This window comes from Lithobates pipiens, unplaced genomic scaffold (assembly GCF_037356315.1).
Source record: "Lithobates pipiens isolate NorthernLeopardFrog02 unplaced genomic scaffold, aLitPip1_a1.2 Scaffold_8, whole genome shotgun sequence".
Taxonomy (NCBI): Eukaryota; Metazoa; Chordata; class Amphibia; order Anura; family Ranidae; genus Lithobates; species Lithobates pipiens.
The window spans coordinates 584,100,187-584,119,288 of record NW_027507903.1 but is presented as its reverse complement, the minus strand read 5'-3'; the positions used below and the strand labels follow the sequence as shown (position 1 = coordinate 584,119,288).

The 19,102-nt window shown below is 43.9% G+C and overlaps 1 protein-coding gene across 1 annotated transcript in view; it reads left to right on the top strand.

The window, feature by feature from the left end:
• Window positions 1-4,186: 4,186 nt before the first annotated feature.
• LOC143961151 (TLC domain-containing protein 4-A-like) overlaps window positions 4,187-19,102 on the top strand; it is a gene marked incomplete in the record, with an annotated part of 44,848 nt that continues 29,932 nt past the window's right edge. The window contains 2 exon segments of the mRNA XM_077470337.1: window positions 4,187-4,336; window positions 14,167-14,243.

Genomic DNA, 19,102 nt, shown 5'->3' with positions numbered 1-19,102 from the left:
GAAGGGGTTAACCAGTGGGTGGCAGTGTAGGGGTTAAGTGTTCCTAGGGGTGTGTTACTAACTGTGGGGGGGTTGGGCTTTCATTTAGTGAACACTGATCTCTGCTCCAATCACATGGAGCAGAGATCAGCGTCACTAGTTGCTAGGCAGAATGGAAAAATGCTGTTTACATGGCATTTCCTCCATTCGGCCGCTCCGTGAGACGATCGTGGGGATGCCCGCGGCGATCGAGTCCGCGGGTCCCGTGACCGGACTCACGGGGGTCCCGACCAGCGCTCCCGATGGCAGGGCGGCATTGAATATTGGACGTACCTGTACGCCAATATGCCTGCCCGTGCCATTCTGTCGACGTACATCGTCGTGCGCTGGTCGGGTAGTGGTTAATATGTTATGCATTAGCCTAGACATGTGCAATTAGTTTTCTACCAAATTTGTTTTTTAACGAATTTCAACAAATTCGTTAATTTGTAAATATCCGAATTGACGAAAACCCCTAATGGATTTTTCCGAATATTCGTAAATTTGAATATTCGAAAATTCAAAATTTGAAAATTGGATATTCGAAAATACGAAAATAAGAATGAAAATTCAAAAGAACGAAAATTCAAAAGAATAAAAATCCCAAAAAAGAATCAAAATCGAAAAAATTAGAAAACCCGAAAATCTGAAATAATAACTAACTAATAACTTAACTATTACTAACTATTAAATTATAGGTATTGGAATTTCTATACAAATTTGGCTATTAGAGAATGTAAGGAATACCAATTTATCCAAAGTTGCGAATTATCCCATATAACGAATGCCGTATCTAAACAAATGGAATGTGACAAATTAATAGTAATAAATAACAATAATAATAACAACTTTTTATTTTTTTACATTTTTTTTTTTAATCAATAAAAACTTTTTTATTAAGAGCACAAGGCACTACATGGTATATTTTCATAGGTATACAATCCTTGAACAACGGGATTCTCCATAGTCACAACAGTATATAAGTGATGGTAAATATATAACCAACTCATTTATCATATGCCGAAAAAGCATTGCACAATGCCCTAAGTTCCCAGCACCCATAACGGAAGGAGGTGTAACATACAAACAAAACAATTAAGAGAGAAGGTACATACAAAATTAAATTATAAGAAAAACTCTAGTCCAACTGGTAATGTGCATAGAAGTACTCATGATCTAAAGCACTAGCAAATCTTTTTTGGCGGGTCACCTAATTTTCCACATAAGACTCTGAAATTAAAGCGGAGGTCCACCCTAAAGTGGACCTTCCGCTCATTGGAATCCTCCCCCCCTCCGGCGCCACAATTAGCACCTTTCAGGGGGGAGGGGGGTGCAGGTACCTGTACAGTACAGGTATCTGCACCCATTTCCGGGATAGCTCTCTGCGGAAGGGGGCGTAGATTACGCCCCTTTCCGAAAGTGCCCCGCTGCCTGCTGGGAAACACACAGATCCCAGAGGCAGCGGGTCCATCCTTATTGCGCAGCGCGACTCGCGCATGCGCAGTAGGGAACCGGGAAATGAAGCCAAAAGGCTCCACTTCCTGATTCCCATACCCAAGATGGCGGCGGCAGCACCCGAGAGAGACGATCGAGAGATCGGCTTCGGGTGCCGACATCGCGGGCGCGCTGGACGGGTAAGTGTCACTATTTTAAAAGTCAGTAGCTGCTGGCTTTAAAAAAAAATAAAAAATAAAAAAACGCGGACTCCCGCTTTAACTCATGAAAGTGACTATCCCATCAGTAATCTGTCTAATGCCAACCGTGGGGTTGCCAGCTCTGGAGAGTTCAACCAGCTCTGCCATATACTTGGAATTTTTTTGGGCGATTTCCTATGATGGTATTTTTTTCCCGGATAAGGAGAGTATTGACCAGTTGGATCCATTGTGTCATTTTCGGTGCACTTGCCGAGAGCCAAAATCGGGCAATCAGCTTTCTAGCTAGATATAGGTGCCTTGTAAGGGCAATGTATACTGGGGGGGGGGGGGGGGGGTACAGCTGCAAACACTGTAGTTGCTGACTAAATAAGCAGACTTACCTGTCCAGGGCGCCCGCAATGTCGGCTGTCCCTCGGCTCTCGGGTCCCGGCACTGCCATTTCAACTAAGGGAAACAGGCAGTGGAGCCTTGCGGCTTCACTTCCCGCTTCCTACTGCGCATGCGCGAGTCTCGCAGCGCTTTGTGAATAGGGAATGCGGTGTTCTGGGACACACAGTTCCCAGAACACAGCACGACCCATTACCCAAAAGACAACGCATGGAGGAGAGAAGACCAGAAGATATCCGTGGAGGAGGAAGAGGCAGATTAGGATGATGTGCCTAGCAACAAGCATTTCTGGTAAGTTAAAAAAACATTTTTTTTTTTTATGTATTTTTTTTTTTTTGTTTTTTTTTCAGGGTGGCCCTCCACTTTAAGATTCCCTAACAGACACCTGGACAATACTATTGATTTTGGCAATGATGGTGCTCCAATACCTCATCAGTTTGGGGAATCTCCAGAGCATACGAATAAGATCGCCAGGTTGGGCTTGACATTTCGGACAAATGGGGGTATCTCGCCTGCCCCATTTATGTAACTGCACAGGTGTACGGTACTCTCGGTGCAATATAAATAGATGGGACTGTCTCTGTGCCGCTGACACTGACACCAATGGTCCTACTCCCAAAATCTGCTCCCACTGTTCGCCATAAATGGGGCCAACATCTCTCTCCCATCCCTCCCTACAAGGTAAAAGGTGAGGGGCTTGTTTGTCCGACAATAGATGAGTATAAATTCTAGAAATTATTCGTTTCTTCTCAGGGTCAGTGTATATGGAGTCCAGGAACACGGAGTTCTCTAGTTTCAAATTAGAGTGTCTACTCTGGCACCTCACGGCATAGTGTAGTCAAACATATTGGTAATGATGACCTTTAACCAGTTCCCGACCAGCGCACGCCGATGTACATCGGCAGAATGGCACGGGCAGGCATATTGGCGTACGGGTACGTCCAATCTTTAATGCCGCCCTGCCAACGTGAGCGCGCCGGCGGCGGCACGCTCGCGTGCTGGTCGGGACCCCCATGAGTCCGGTCGCGGGTCCCCGCAGTCTGCTTATGTAAACAAGGCAGATCGCTGTTCTGTCAGTACAGAAGGCATGGATCCTGTGTTTCTGCAAAGTAGGGAGCCTTCCCCTAGTAAAAGCACCGCCCCCACACTGCACTAAAACACTAGCAGTTAACCCCTTGATCGCCCCTGACATTAACCCCTTCGCAGCCATGTCATTAGTACAGTGACAGTGCATATTTTTAGCAGTGCTCACTGTATTGGTGTCACTGGTCCCCAAAAAAGTGTCAGTCAGGTGTCCAATTTGTCCCCAGCAATATCGCAGTCACTGCCACCATTACTAGTAAAAAAAAACTAAAAACAAATAATAATAAATGCGTAAGCCAATCAATATACGCTTGTTGGGATTTTTTTGCCAAAAATATGTATCAGAATACTTATTGGCCGAAATTTGATTGTTTACATTTTTTTTTTATTGGATATGTATTATAGCAAAAAGTAAAAATATTTTTTGTTTTTCAAAATTGACGCTTGTTTTGTGTTTATAGCGTAAGAAATAAAAAAACTGCAGAGGTGATCAAATGCCATGAAAAAAGAAAAGCTCTATTTGCGGGAAAGAAAAGAGAACATTTTTTATTTGTGTACAGCGTCGCACGACCGCGCAGTTGTCAATTAAAATAACGCAGTGCCGAATTGCAAAAAAATGGCCTCATCACGAAGGGGGGGAGGGGTAAATCTTCCGGAGCTGAAGTGGTTAAATGTACCGTTTAGATGTGTCCTCCTACAAACAGTTCCAATATATATAAAATGAATTGTGCAATGTCTTTAGGCTCACCATTCAATCTGATTGTACAATCTGGTTTGTAGATCTACCAGTAACTATGCAGTGTGAGAGCCTGCCTGATTGGACACAAATTGAGTCCTCATATTACAAAGTTTTGATCAATCTGAATGGGATTGTACAGTGTGTGTGGTCAGTGGTCAGCTCCGTCCGGCTATCCCACGTGGGAGTGAAGGGGTTAAGTATTAGGCAACACTCAGAAGACAGGCGGATGGGCGTGACCGGTTCGAGCTGGGCGTGTCCCAGGTGAATGGATCAGCAGGCTTTTCCCACGCTGAGGGGCGGGGAGAGGGCGGAGTGCGGGGAATGTCCGCTGCTAGTTGTTGACGTGTTTGGTGGAGCGGAGAGAGCAGCTGCAGCGACTGTCCCTGTGCGGGAGAGAGAGAGAGAGAGGGGGCGGGGGCAGTGTCCAGCCTGGAGGAGCCCAGCTGTGCCCGGGGTAAGACACGCCGCACGCACCTACCTACTCACCACACTCACCTACTCACTGCTCTCACCTACCTACACACCACACTCACCTACTTACACACCACACTCACCTACTCACTGCTCTCACCTACCTACACACCACACTCACCTACCTACACACCACACTCACCTACTTACACACCACACTCACCTACTCACTGCTCTCACCTACCTACACACCACACTCACCTACTCACTGCTCTCACCTACCTACACACCACACTCACCTACCTACACACTCACCTACTCACTGCTCTCACCTACCTACACACTGACTCCACTCATCAACCAACCCATTGCACTCATCTACCTACACTCTGCACTCACTCACACACACCCCTACCTACACACACTGCTGCCCACTACACACACACTTGCCCACTGCACCCACCTACCTACACACTATTGATTACTGCACTCACCTACCTACACAATGCTGGATGACAGGGCATGGAACACTGCTGCCCACTGCACCCACCTACGCTCACACTACTGCCCCCTTCCCACCCTGTCTATACACACACACACACACACACACACCACACCGCTGCACTCCCCTCCCCTACCTACACCTTGCTGCCCACTGCACCCACCTACCTACACACTTCTGCCCACTGCACCCACCTACACTCACACTACTGCCCCCTTCCCACCCCATCTATACACACACCACTGCACTCCCCTACCTACACTCTGCTGCCCACTGCACCCATCTACACACTGCTGATCACTGCACCTACCTACCTACACCCTGCTGACCACTGCACACACACTGCTGCCCACTACACCCACCTACCTACACACTGCTGATTACTGCAGTCCCCTACCTACACAATGCTGGATGACGGGGCATGGAACACTGCACCCACCTACACACGCTGCTACCCACCCACCTACACACACTGCTGCCCACTGCACCCACCCACCTACGCCCACTGCACCCACCCACCTACACACACTGCTGCCCACTGCACCCACCTACATAGACACACAGCTGCCCCCTTCCCACCCCGTTTATACACACACACACACCACTGCACCCACCTACCTACACACTGCTGCCCACTGTACCCACCCACCATCACACACTGTTGCCCACTGCACTCCCCTACCTACACCCTGCTGCCCACTGCACCTACCTACACACTGCTGCCCACTGCACACACACACTGCTGCCCACTGTACCCACCCACCTACACACTGCTGCCCACTGCACATACCTACACCCTGCTGCCCACTGCACACACTGCTGCCCACTGCACCCACCTACACACTGCTGCCCACTGCACCCACCTACCTACACAATGCTGGATGACAGGGCATGGAAGTCTTCACAGGGGACTGCTGCCCACTGCACCCACCCACCTACACACTACTGCACCCACCTACACACACTGCTGCCCACTGCACCTACACACACACACACACACACACCACTACACACACTGTTGCCCACTGCACTCACCCACCTACACCCTGCTGACCACTGCACCCACCTACCTACACAATGCTGGATGACAGGGCATGGAAGTCTTCACGGGGCAGATTTATTAGGGATACAGTGTAACAATATAGATGATTATTTTTCCTATCGGTGTAATTAATCTGCATTTTTCTATGGACGCTCTGACAACTCCTGAACACTAGCCAATCCTATTCTCAGCCTATAACCTCCTCACCCTCTGCAGAACCAGAAGTCCCAGCATTACCGGCCAGCCTGCAGCATACTAATTGTCCATAGTAGATGTAACCTCTGATTGGATGACAATAAACTCCATAGTAGATGTAACCTCTGATTGGATGACGTTTAGATTGCTAAAGTGATGTGTATTATGAACTATTGTCCTTTTCCAGAAGCTGAAGTTTAATAATTTGCTTCATTGGTTCCTCTTTCTTTCCCCTCCAACATGCTAATGACGTAATGACATATAGTCTCATTTCAATCCTTATTTTAGAACTTGTGACATCATCACTGTGTCTCTGTGATTCTCTATGCCAGGGGTGTCCACACTTTCTAAACAAAGGGCCAGTTTACTGTCCTTTAGACGGGGGGGTGAATTGTGGCCTGTCAAATATAGAATATTGCCCCAACTATGGCATCGGTGGAAAGAATGTCCTGTCACTGGTGCCAGTGGAGGAATGGAGCCTCGTCACTGGTGCCAGTGGAGGAATGGAGCCTCGTCACTGGTGCCAGTGGAGGAATGGAGCCTCGTCACTGGTGCCAGTGGAGGAATGGAGCCTCGTCACTGGTGCCAGTGGAGGAATGGAGCCTCGTCACTGGTGCCAGTGGAGGAATAGAGCTGAGTCGTCATTGGTGTCAGAGTTTGTTTCTAGCGCAAAAAATAAACGCAGCAAAGAAAGCTCTGTTTTTAGGGGGGGATGGACATAAATTTTCTCTGGGTACAACGTTACAGTGTTGCAAAAAAAAAAAAAATAGCTGTGCGGGAACCCCCCACCCCGACACAGACTGTAGTTGCAGGAAAGATAATCGCTCCGTCTATGGCTGGCTTTACAGTCCAAATTGGATCAATGGAACTTTACAAAAATCTCCACACCTGGAATTCAACTTTCATCCAACACGACTTCTGCCAGCCAATCGTAAGCATGCATCTAGAGACCTGGTGCCCCGACCTGTAGCCCATGTGGCCCTTTGATAGTTGTTGTGTGGCCCTTGGATCCCAGGAGTCTGAAGTAAGAGAGGGAGAGAGGAAGGATTGATTTCTAAAAGGGGGTAATAGCAGGTATCTCTCTTGGTCTCGTTAATATACAGGATTCATATAGAGCCCACAGTTTGCACAGCACTTTACATTATAAAAGGAGACCAATATGAGGGTCAAGAGGGCCCTGCTTCTGAGAGTTTACAGTCTAATAACCTCACCAAACATATCCCCAATCCCAGTCTTTCACATTTCTTTGTAGTATTTCTCCAGTCTCCAACCAAACATGTAGCATGACCGTAGTCTCAATGAAAGACTGAAAGTATTTCAGGGTCAGACTGGCCCATTGGAGGACAAGAGGAGCTTTCAGAGGACTCTGATCCTCCTCCTGACCCCTGCAATCTATATGCTACTAGTAAATTACCTACTGCTCACCACCGGCAGAAGGGGGATACTCCACCACCAATGTATCTTACAAAAACATTGAAAAAATAAACTCACTCTTATACTCTGGAAATGTTCAGATAGAGCCCACCCATTTCCTGTATGATGTCCAACATCATCTAGATCTTTCCTCCCCCAACCTGACTGGCCTGTCGCTTTCATTCATTGTAATTCCATTTTTATAGTTTTGAAGGTTCAGCATCACATGTGGGAGATAAAAAAAGGAAGAAGATCTGGACAGCCGCACTCAATTTTATTTATTTTTTTTGCAAAAAATTCTTGTGAACAAAAATACAAGCCACGGCAGGAACAGACAGCAGCTAACGCGTTTCACACTTCAATGTAGTGCTTAGACATAGCTCAACATGTGGGCGTTACCTAGAGTGGTCTGCATGCAAATACATCCCTTGGGACACTAGTTCTCCCACTTATGAGGCTCTATTCCTTCTCTGGCACCAATGACGACTCGGCTCTATTCCTTCTCTGGCACCAATGACGACTCGGCTCTATTCCTCCTCTGGCACCAATGACGACTCGGCTCTATTCCTCCTCTGGCACCAATGACGACTCGGCTCTATTCCTCCTCTGGCACCAATGACGACTCGGCTCTATTCCTTCTCTGGCACCAATGACGACTTGGCTCTATTCCTCCACAACTAACCATAACATAAATATGACAGAATTCTGTTATTCGGTTTCACGGTTTCTGTAAATATAAGTTTAACATATGCTAATGCTATAATAACATTTTTTATTTTTTTTTCAACTTGAGAACTATTTTTTTTCCCCCTAAGTTCTCTCCCTAAGGTGTCAGCGGCTGCATGTGCGATTAAAAGTGTATGTAGCTGCGGGTTACATACATAGTCATACAGTAGACCGCACCGTGTTCCGGCCCCCAGGTTATGAGCGGAGGCTTCCCGGAACACAGACTAGCAGTGCTCAGCCAATCACGGCAAGCAATGTAGACTAGTCTGTTTCTGGACGTCTCTGCCCACACCCAGAACACAGTGTGGTATAGTGTACTGGAGTATGTAGACAGCCACAGATACAGAACATACAGTTTTGCATTTGCAACGGGTTGACAGCTTACGGAGAGACATACTTTGGCCCAACAGCAACAAACTATGTATGTACAGTAGTTCAAAAGCTGGAGTTCTCTCTTAAATTGAAGAAGTGCAAAAAATTGTAGAACTACAATGAACAACCAACAAATGGCACAACTAGACAATTGGAACATATTAGGTAGTCGGTCATACTATGTTGTACGTTCTAATTGTCCAATAGCACAGACCAATACCAATTCATTTTACTATGTTCAACATGGTAAATGAATTGGCCTATGCTACAGATTTATAAATCTCCGTAAAAGTGGCAGATTTTGCTTTAAGAACAAAAGCAAAATCTGGAGATCTTACAGGAGAGACGGTTTCTCTTCTCGTCAAGATTATGAGATGCTAGACTGAATAGTCTCTCACTCTCTGTACTGGTGCTTGGGGCAGATAAATATCTGCGTGCAATCTGTGCAAGCAAAGGAAAACGTTGTTTGTTGATGCGCCAGTACGCAAGGGGATTGTCGCTTCTGTCGATGGGCTGTTTAGCTAAATTTCCAGCTGTTGGGTAGCTGCACTTGTTGTGGCACTGCTATGGACCGGGGTGCATTCATTCATGTAAAATTTCTTCAAAAATATCAGATATGGAGGGAGCGTGTTCCTCTGCACTTGTATGCAACCGTTTCTTCTCACTTTCCTCTGTGCTACACCTCAAAACTCCTTCACCGGATGCTTCCACCACCTCCATTTGTGCCTGTATCATTTCCCAGGCATGCTGCTTTTTCTCAACATTAAAATAATGCTCTTTAAAAATTTTAATCTAGAACTGTTGTCATGCAGTACAGAGGGTTGGACTCGGTGTCTTGAAACCGGTTGGTAATGGCCTCCAGTAGAGTGGTTTTAGCCGTTCTTTACTGTTTCTCTTTTCCTAGCAGATACTTCAGTGCAGCAATCAAGGGAATAACTTCAGAAATGGAAGCATTAGTTGAGCTTATTTCTTTTGTTAACTGTTCAAATGGAGATAGAAGAGACAAATTATTTTCAAATAACATCCACTGATGCGTGCTCAGTGTTGCCGGCAGCTCCTAATCTGCAGCTAATGTAGGCAGCTAAAACATGCTTTTATTCAAAGACTTTGCAGCATATATTAGGTGCTGTTCCAACAAGTGGCTACATCTTGCTGCAGTCGTTTTGGTGGCATTCCAAACTGCATCTGCAAAGCTTGTAACCTGGAATAAGCAAGTGGAGAATGCTTAAAGTGAGCCACAATTTTTCTTCTTTTTGATGCGATATCAGATATGGTGCACTGACTCAGCAGTCCTTCATTCACAGCCAATTGCAGTGTGTGTGCCATACACTGCATGCTTTTAATTTCACTGTCCTCTATTGCCTTTGCCATGTTCTGCGCACAATCAAATTCACTTTAGACTTGTCAATGTGTCAAACATGGGTTTTTTAAAGCCTCAGATATTACTGCTGCAGTATGTGATCCAACAAACTCACGTGCGCTAAGTAGGATGTTTTCCAATTGAAATTTGTCATCTATCCACTGCGCTGTCAGGCTAAGCATGCTCGTTGGACTGACGTCTGAACTCCAAATGTCGATAGTAAAACTGATTGCTATGATGTCGGTAGTCATGAGCTCATAAACGTGTTTTCTAACACTGCAAAACAATTCAGGTAGCCGGGTATCTGCAAAGTAGCGTCTGCTTGGTAGTGAGTAACGCGGCTCAATATGTTGCATGAGCCTATGGAATCCAATGTCTTCCACAACAGTGAATGCCTGGTCGTCTAATGCAATAAATTCCATAATTTTATCTGTTATGGCACGAGCTCTGGGACTGTCGCTTGCAAATTTTTTAACCTTTTTCAAAGACTGTGGCCACAGATGGTGTTAAGCCTGAGGCAATTTTTGGAAGTGGCACTGTTTTCTTGTAATCTGAATGCTGAACTGGATGACGTGTTTTCAGGTGGTGTATCAAACCTGTTGGTGAAAAATGCCTTGGCACTGTACCCCCTCTTGAAATTTCTGCTGAGCAAAGACTACAGATTGCAAATTTGGGGTCTTTATCAGAAACGTTAAAATATTTCCACATTGCAGACATGGTCCACCTTTGCTGGTAGCGCAGAATAAGAACATCAAATGATCTATAGTGGGAGTAAATTATTTTATTTATTTATATATATATATATATATATATATATATATATAATATATATATATTTTTTTTTTTTTTTACGATGCAGCTCTTGCCATGCAAGGTAGTTATGTCTGCAGTGCAGTACATCTGACTTGTACCAAAAACATAATTGCACTGATTAAATTTGATTTTAAATGAAATGGATTGCATGCAATTTTATTTTTTTGAGCTATTCTGTAGTGTACTATAATATAAACTTTAGGGCTGAAACAACTAATCGATTATGAAAAAAGTAATCGATTAATCGGCCAGTAACAAAATGGGGTTAAAGTTAATGAGTCTGATATTTACCAGATTAGTATATACAGTATATCTCTCCTTTAATAGTATATACAGTATATATCCCCTCTAATATATACAGTATATCTCTTCTGTCTGTTATTCTCAGAGTGGATTAGATATTTTACTCCCTAACCATATAATTGGTTATTTATATTTACCACTCCATAGAGATATTTAAGAATAAATTGCCTTTTTTAAAACTTTACATATTAACTAAATTAGACACCACACTTTTTTTTTTTTTTTAAGGTTATTAACCGATTAATCGAAACAATAGGTCAACTAATCGATTATGAAAATAATCGTTGCAGCCCTAATAAACTTCATGCGCTTGTTGCCATTGAATTTGTCAGCGTAGTATTATAAGTTATACTACACTGACATGACAGCAAGTGCATTCATTTTTTAAACATGACAATATGCAATAAATATATTATATTTATTGCTTTCTGTTTTCATGTCGGTGTAGTATAACTTACAATACTACGCTGACAAAGTGACAAATTCAATGACAAGTGCATACAATTTTATAGTATAGTATTCTACAGAATAGCTCAAAAAATAGCATGCCATTCCATTTCAAATCATATTTAATCAGTTCAATTATATAAAATCTTTTTTGCTACAAACCAGATGTACTGCAGTGCAGACAGGCAGACATTTTAAATACTAGAATTGCATGGGATGAGTGCTGGCTTGTTTAACAAAAGCCAAGTAATACATGTTTGACTGCTATAGACAGATCATCATTTCAGTTTCAGTACTATAGTAAAATAAATAATTCTATTAGTTGGATTGTTTTCTGTCAGTTTAAGTAAGGGAAAAGCGGCAATGCTCACCGGCGAATAGTAGTAATGGTAGCCATCCGGGAGGGACAGTGCCCACTCTTGTACTTGAGTATGCTATGTGCAGCCCTCTATGAAGCCGTCTCACAAGAACGAGGAACGTCCGCGGGAAAGGTACTTACGAGTGTGGCATCTTAACCACAAGGAACATGCACGCCACCCACACGTCACCCGCTGGTTCTCCCACCGCTGCGGCGCATGCGCGATTTTCGGCGCCATTATCGGCAAGAATTCTTTCGGCAGATTGCCGAAGAGGCCATTTTCGGCCGATATGTTTCGGCGGCCCAAATTACGGTGCATCTTTAGTTTCTACTTACTAGGAACACACGATCTGTCTCCTCTCCCCTGACAGAACTGGGATTTGTGTGTTTTCACACACTCATCCCCATTCTCGTTCTGTCACAAGCGATCACAGGAGCACGTGCATTGGCTTCGGGGACATGCTGCGGGTACGCACGCGCCTGCAATGGCGTCTTAAAGAGCCGACATATACCTATGACGATTTGTGCAGCCGTGCCAGCCTGCCGCTGTATAATTGCAGCAGCTGGTAGGCTAGTGGTTAAGTATGTATGCGAGATGCCCCCTGGAAATCACTGTAGTAGACACCAGATCTACAGTAATCTCGGCTAGATTATTGGTCCCAAGCTGATAAGATCACTTTACAATTATTTTTATTTATTTTTTCTCAATAAAAGCAAAGCTTCTCTGATTGGATGAGGTGGAGAGGCAGGGTAGTGATGTCATGATCTCTAGCAATCAGAGAATGCCTTGCATTCATTAATGACATGTTATGTTCACTAAGCAGCAGGGCAGACTCAGTATGGGACCTCAAAGTTAGTGGGGAGTAGTGGTGTCTACTCTAGGGGATCAGCCAGGTACGGTACATACATACACTGGAGCAATGTACCTACTCAAACATTTACATACCTGTAATTCATCTCTGGAGGTGCTTTAAGCGGCAGTCTGTTTTTTGTATACAGCGACGTTGCATTTAAAGTGTAACTAAAGGCACTTTCTTTTTTGAGGGGTTAGAACCCCTGTCAGGTTTTTATTGCTGTCTAGGCCTTTGATTAGGGAGCATTTGTATAAACACTACATTGTCAAAAGTATTTGGACGTGTATATATATTTATATATACTGCCGTATTACCAAAAAATAGCCTGGACATGGGGGGGGGGGGTTGGGGGGACTGGGTAAACATTCCAGGGCTGAAGTGGTTAGTTAGTGTGTGTGTGTGTGTGTGTGTGTGTGTGTGTGTGTGTATATAAAGGCAGGCGTCCAAATACTTTTGACAACGTAGAAAGGCGATCTACCTTGTTTCTCTGGGGAACGATCATGGGTGGCCTCTGATTGGCTCCCCCTTTGTCCACTTGGTGCGCACACGCCCCCAGTGTCTATTGCACGAAATTACGTACAGGTACGTTGTTTCGTACAGTAGGGCCGACCCTCCGCAGTATATCTACAATAGGCAGGAGGAGGTCAATAGCATCCCAGTCTTAGTCTGTAGGGTTCAATACTGAGTGGGTCCACCCTTTGCAGCTATAACAGCTTCAACTCTTCTGGGAAGGCTGTGCACAAGGTTTAGGAGTATGTCTATGGGAATGTTTGACCATTCTTCCAGAAGTGCATTTGTGAGGTCAGGCACTGATGTTGGACCAGAAAGCCTGGCTCTCAGTCTCCACTCTAATTCATTCCAAAGGTATTCCGTTGTGGTTGAAGTCAGAACTCTGTGCAGGCCAGTCAAGTTCATCCATGTCTTTAAGGACCTTTCTTTGTGTGCTGGTCCAAATCATTTGGTGGAGGGTAGACTATAGTGTGGGGGTTGTTTTTTAGGTGTTTGGTTTGGCCCCTCGTTCCAGTGAAGGGAACTCTTAAGGCATCAGCATACCAGGACATTTTGGACAATTTCATGCTCCCAACTTTGTGGGAACAGTTTGGGGATGGCCCCTTCCTGTTCCAACATGACTGCACACCAGTGCACAAAGCAAGTTCCATAAAGATGGAGGCCAACTCAATATTCAACCCTACGGACACTGTGTGTTTGTGTGTAGTCAGGCATCCCAATACCTTTGACATTATAGTATGAAAATAGTATCATCTATAATTGTAGTTTTAGATGTGGTAGATGCATAACTTTTTCCTTTTATCTTAACCTGGTGATCCTGCCAATAACACACTTTCTGTCCCTTCATGTCTACTTCCATTGGTTGTCACACAGGCTGGACATCAAACACGTCTGCCTTTGTTCATCTCCAATACATGGGGGTTGATGGGATTAGCAGTTTACACAATTAAGATAACATCGTTTTTGCTGTCTTTTCAGCTCACAGGAAGTGACAAGGACACTGCATTGCTGGTGAGATCAACAAGTAATATCTGCATTTTCTATAACAGGAACAGGTAAGCTGCAACTTTTTGTAGTTTTTTTTTTTTTTTTTTTTTTTTTTTTTTTGGGGGGGGGGGGGGGGGGTGTATATTACAGGGGTAATAAGACACTCAGCAGCCGGGTTACTGTAATATATTGCAGGACTGATAAGATTTATCGGTAATAAGATAATTGGGTTAATAATAAGTAGTGATTTCACCTGACCTTTTCCCTGGCGGTGTTTATTCAGAGTGTACATAGGTCAAATATTAATGATGAGGGCGCTTTAAGTTTCCAGCATGCAACTCCTCCTTTGACCTTCAGGGAAGACTGCATTGTCCCCTTTTCGGTGCACAGATGCATCAGGAAAAATGTGCGATGCATTGACTTTTGCGAGCAGAAATTATTTTGCCACTTGCAGCTGCCACATCAAATTCTGAGATTTTAGCATCTTTTTACACTGGCGCCTCGGTTGTTCATTTTTTTTCACCTGTCAAGACACATAAAAAAACAGACTATAATGATTCCCTATGGGGAAACCGATGTTGCGGCATGTACAGTCATGTGAAAAAGTATTTGCTCCCTTCCTGTATTTTTTTTTTTTTTTTGTTTGCACTTAAATCATTCAGATCATCAAAAAAAGTAATATTACACGAAGATAACCTTAGTAAATCCAAGATGCAGTTTTTAAATTACCATTTCATTTATTAACCACTTGACCACTGGGCACTTAAACACCCTTAACCAGACCAATTTTCAGCTTTCGGTGCTCTCACATTTTGAATGACAATTACTCAGTCATGCAACACTGGACCTATATGAAATTTTTGTCCTTTTTTTCACACAAATGGAGCTTTCTTTTGGTGGTATTTAATCACCGCTCGTTTTTTTATTTTTTGTGCGATAAAAGAAAAAAGACCGAAAATTCTGTAAAAAAAAAAAAAAAAAAAAAAAAAGAATTTTTCTTCGTTTGTTATAAAATTTAGCAGATTAGTAATTTTTCTTCATAAATTTTGGCCAAAATTTATACCACTACATATCTTTGGTAAAAATAAGTACAAATTGGTGGATATTATTTGGTCTTTGTGAAAGTTATAGAGTCCACAAGCTATGGTGCCAATATCTGAAAATTGATCACACCTGAAGTACTGACGGCCTATTTCAATTCTTGAGACCCTAACATGCCAGAAAAGTACAAATACCCCCCAAATGACCCCTTTTTGGAAAGAAGACATTCCAAGGTATTTAGTAAAAGGGCATGATGAGTTTTTTGAAGTTGTCATTTTTTCCCACAATTCTTTGCAAAATCAAGATTTTATTTTTTTTTACTTTTTTTTTTTTTCACAAAATTGTCATATTATCAGTTTACTTCTCACACAGCATATGCATACCACAAATTACACCCCAAAACACATTCTGCTATTACTCCCGAGTACGGCGATACCACATGTGTGAGACTTTTACACAGTGCGGCCACATACAGAGGCCCAACATGCAGGGAGCGCTATCAGGCGTTCTGGAGCACCCAGGACAATTCTGACATTTCTCTCCTACATGTAAAAATCATCATTTATTTGCTAGAAAATTACATCGAATCCCAAAACATTATATATGTTTTTTTAGCAAACACCCTGGAGAATACAATGGTGGTCGTTGCAACTTTTTATCTCGCACGGGATTTGCGCAGCAATTTTTCGAATGCTTTTTTTTTTTTGGAAAAAAAACTGTTTTGTGCTAAAAAAAAAAAACACAGTAAAGTTAGCCCAATTTTTGCATAAATTGAAAGATGAAGTTACACCGAGTAAATCGCTACCTAACATGTCACTCTTCAAAATTGCACAGGCTCGTGGAATGGCGCCAAACGTCGCTACTTAAAAATCCCCATAGGCGACGATTACATTTTTTTTTTTTACTGGTTATATGTTTTGAGTTACAGAGGAGGTCTAGGGCTAGAATTATTGCTCTCGCTCTAACGTTTGCAGCGATACCTCACATGTGTGGTTTGAACACCGTTTTCATATGTGGGCGGGACTTAAGTATGCGTTCGCTTCTGCATGCGAGCACATGGGGACAGGGGTGCTTTAAAAAAAAAAAAAAAATTTATTGTTCATTTTACTTTATTTATTTTAGTTTGACATTTTTTTTTTTTTTGTAAACATCCCTTGTAATAGGAATATGGCATGACAGGTCCTCTTTACAGTGAGATATGGGGTCAATAAGACCCACATCTCACCTCTAAGCTGGGAAGCCTGAAAAAAAAAAAAAAAGATTCTGGATTTGATCGTATTGGCGAGTCGATAGAAGCACCGGCGGGAGGGGGGGGGGTGTCTATGGCTGGGTATTGCAGGGTATCTCAGAGTATGGCTGGGTATCTCAGAGTATGGCGTTGCAGAGTGTTGCACGGTATTGGCGGGTGTTGCACGGTATTGGCGGGTGTTGCACGGTATTGGCGGGTGTTGCACGGTATTGGCGGGTGTTGCACGGTATTGGCGGGTGTTGCAGAGTGTTGCAGAGTAATTGAGGCGTTAATTTTCGGTGAGCAGCGATGTGGGCACTGCAGATGCAGCCCACATCGCTGCTGACACCGATCTCTTGCCCCTCCGCTGTTCCGATCGGTACAGAGAGGGGGAGGGAGGAACCGGCGTCGTCATGTTATTTGACGGAGCGATCACGTCATTTGACGATCACGTGGTAAACGATCACGTGAGCGGCCGTTTAGCCGTTTACCCGGCGGTCACGGATGCTCTCGAGTGCGCGCCCCAGGGGGCGCACGAGAGCGGAATTCTGGGAGGACGTCATATGACGGCCTCCCAGAGTTAAGAAACCGCCCTGTAGCCGTCATTCGGCTATAGGGCGGTTATTAAGTGGTTAAGGGGAATAAGCTGTTCAAACTTGCCTGGCCCTGTGTGGGGAAAAAAAGTAATTGCCCCCTGCCATGCTGAATCATGAATGAACTGTGATTAACCAGTTTTTTTTTTTTTTGCAAAGCTCAGTTAAATTTCACTTGCCACACCCAGGCCTGATTACTGCCAGTCCTGTTGAATCAGGAAATCACATAAATAGAAACTGTCTGACAAAGTAAAACACACTAACAGATCACAAAAAAGCCACACATCATGCCACCACCTAAAAAAAATATTAAGAACAGATTAGTAACAAAGTAATGTACATGTATTAGTCTAGAAAGGGTTTTGAAGCCATTTCTAAGACCCCTTTCACACTGGGGCACTTCGCAGGTGCTACAACACTAAAAATAACACCTGCAAAGTGCCCAGGAACAGGCGCTGCTGTCTCTCGAATGTGAGAGCCCCAAGGACTTTCACACTGGAGCGGTGCGCTGGCAGGACGCTAAAAAAGCTTAGCACTGCTGTAGCAGCACTTTGCGGTGGTTTTTAACCCTTTCTCAGCCGTTAGCGGGGGTTAAAATCACCCCGCTAGCGGCCAAATAGCTCCGCTAAAATTACGGTAAAGCACTGCTAAAAATAGCGCAGTTTTACTGCCGCCCCCACCCCAGTGTGAAAGGGGCCCAAGGCTTTGGAACTCCAGTGAACCAAGGGGAGAGCCATTATTCACAAATGGAGATCACTTGGAACAGTGGTGAACCTTCCCAGGAGTGGCCAGCCTACAACAATTACTCCAAGAGCATGATGATGACTTATCCAGGAGTTCATAAAAGAACCCAGAACAACATCTAAAGAACTGAAGGCCTCACTTGCCTCAGATAAGATCAGTGTTTTCATGATTCAACAATAAAAAAGACTGGGCAAAACTGGCATCCATGGGAGAGTTCCAAGGCCAAAGCCACAGCTGACCAAAAAGTACCAAAGGCTCATCTCACATTTACCAAAAACATCTTGATTTTCCCCAAGACTTTTAGGCAAATATTCTGCGGACTGATGAGACAAAAATGTAACTTTTTGGAAGGTGTGCGTCCCGGTACATCTGGCATAAAACTAATACAGCCTTTCATAACAAGAACATCATACCAACAGTCAGACATGGTGGTGGTAGCGTGATGGTCTGGGGCTGCTTTGCAGCTTCAGGACCAGGAGGACTTAACATAATTGATGGAACCATGAATTCTGAGCCTTCCCAGAAGATCCTAAAGGAGAATGTCCGGCCATCAGTTTCTGACCTCAAGGGCAGTTGGGTTATGCAGCAGGACATTGATCTGAAACACAATAGCAAGTCCACCTCCAAATGGTTAACACAAAGCAAAATGTAGGTTTTGTAGTGGCCTTGTCAAAGCCCGGACTTAAATCCAATTGAGATGCTGTATCATGACCTTACACAGGCCGTTCATGCTGGAAAACCCTCCGATGTGGCTGAATTAAAACAATTCTGCAAAGAAGAGTGGGCCAAAATTGCTCCACAGCAATGTGAAAGACTCCTTGGCAGTTATCGCAAAAGCTTGATTGCAGTTGTTGCCGGCAAGGGTAACACAACCAGTTAGTAGGTTTAGGGGGCAATTACTTTTTCACATAAAGCTAGGCAGGTTTGGACAGCTTTTTTGCCTTTAATAAATTAAACCATCATTTTAAAAACAAAATTTTGTATTTTACTCGAGTTATCTTTGTAATAATAACATTTTTGTTTGATCTGAGCTGTTTAAGTGTGACAAATATGCAAAAAAAATCAAAAAGGGGGAAAATACTTTTTCAGAGCATTGTACATCTGTTGGCATCAGTTTCCCTTTAGGAAGACAATGGGTCGGGTTTTTTATCTGTTTCTTACAAAGTACATAAAGAGCCAGATTGACCCCGACATGGATGCAAAGGCATCTATGTAATGTGTGTTGCCTTGGAGTACAACACACCAACTGGCAGTTCCTATCAAATCCACGTTTAGGCCCCTGTTCACATGGGCATTATTGGTCTAATCTGGCCCATCTCAG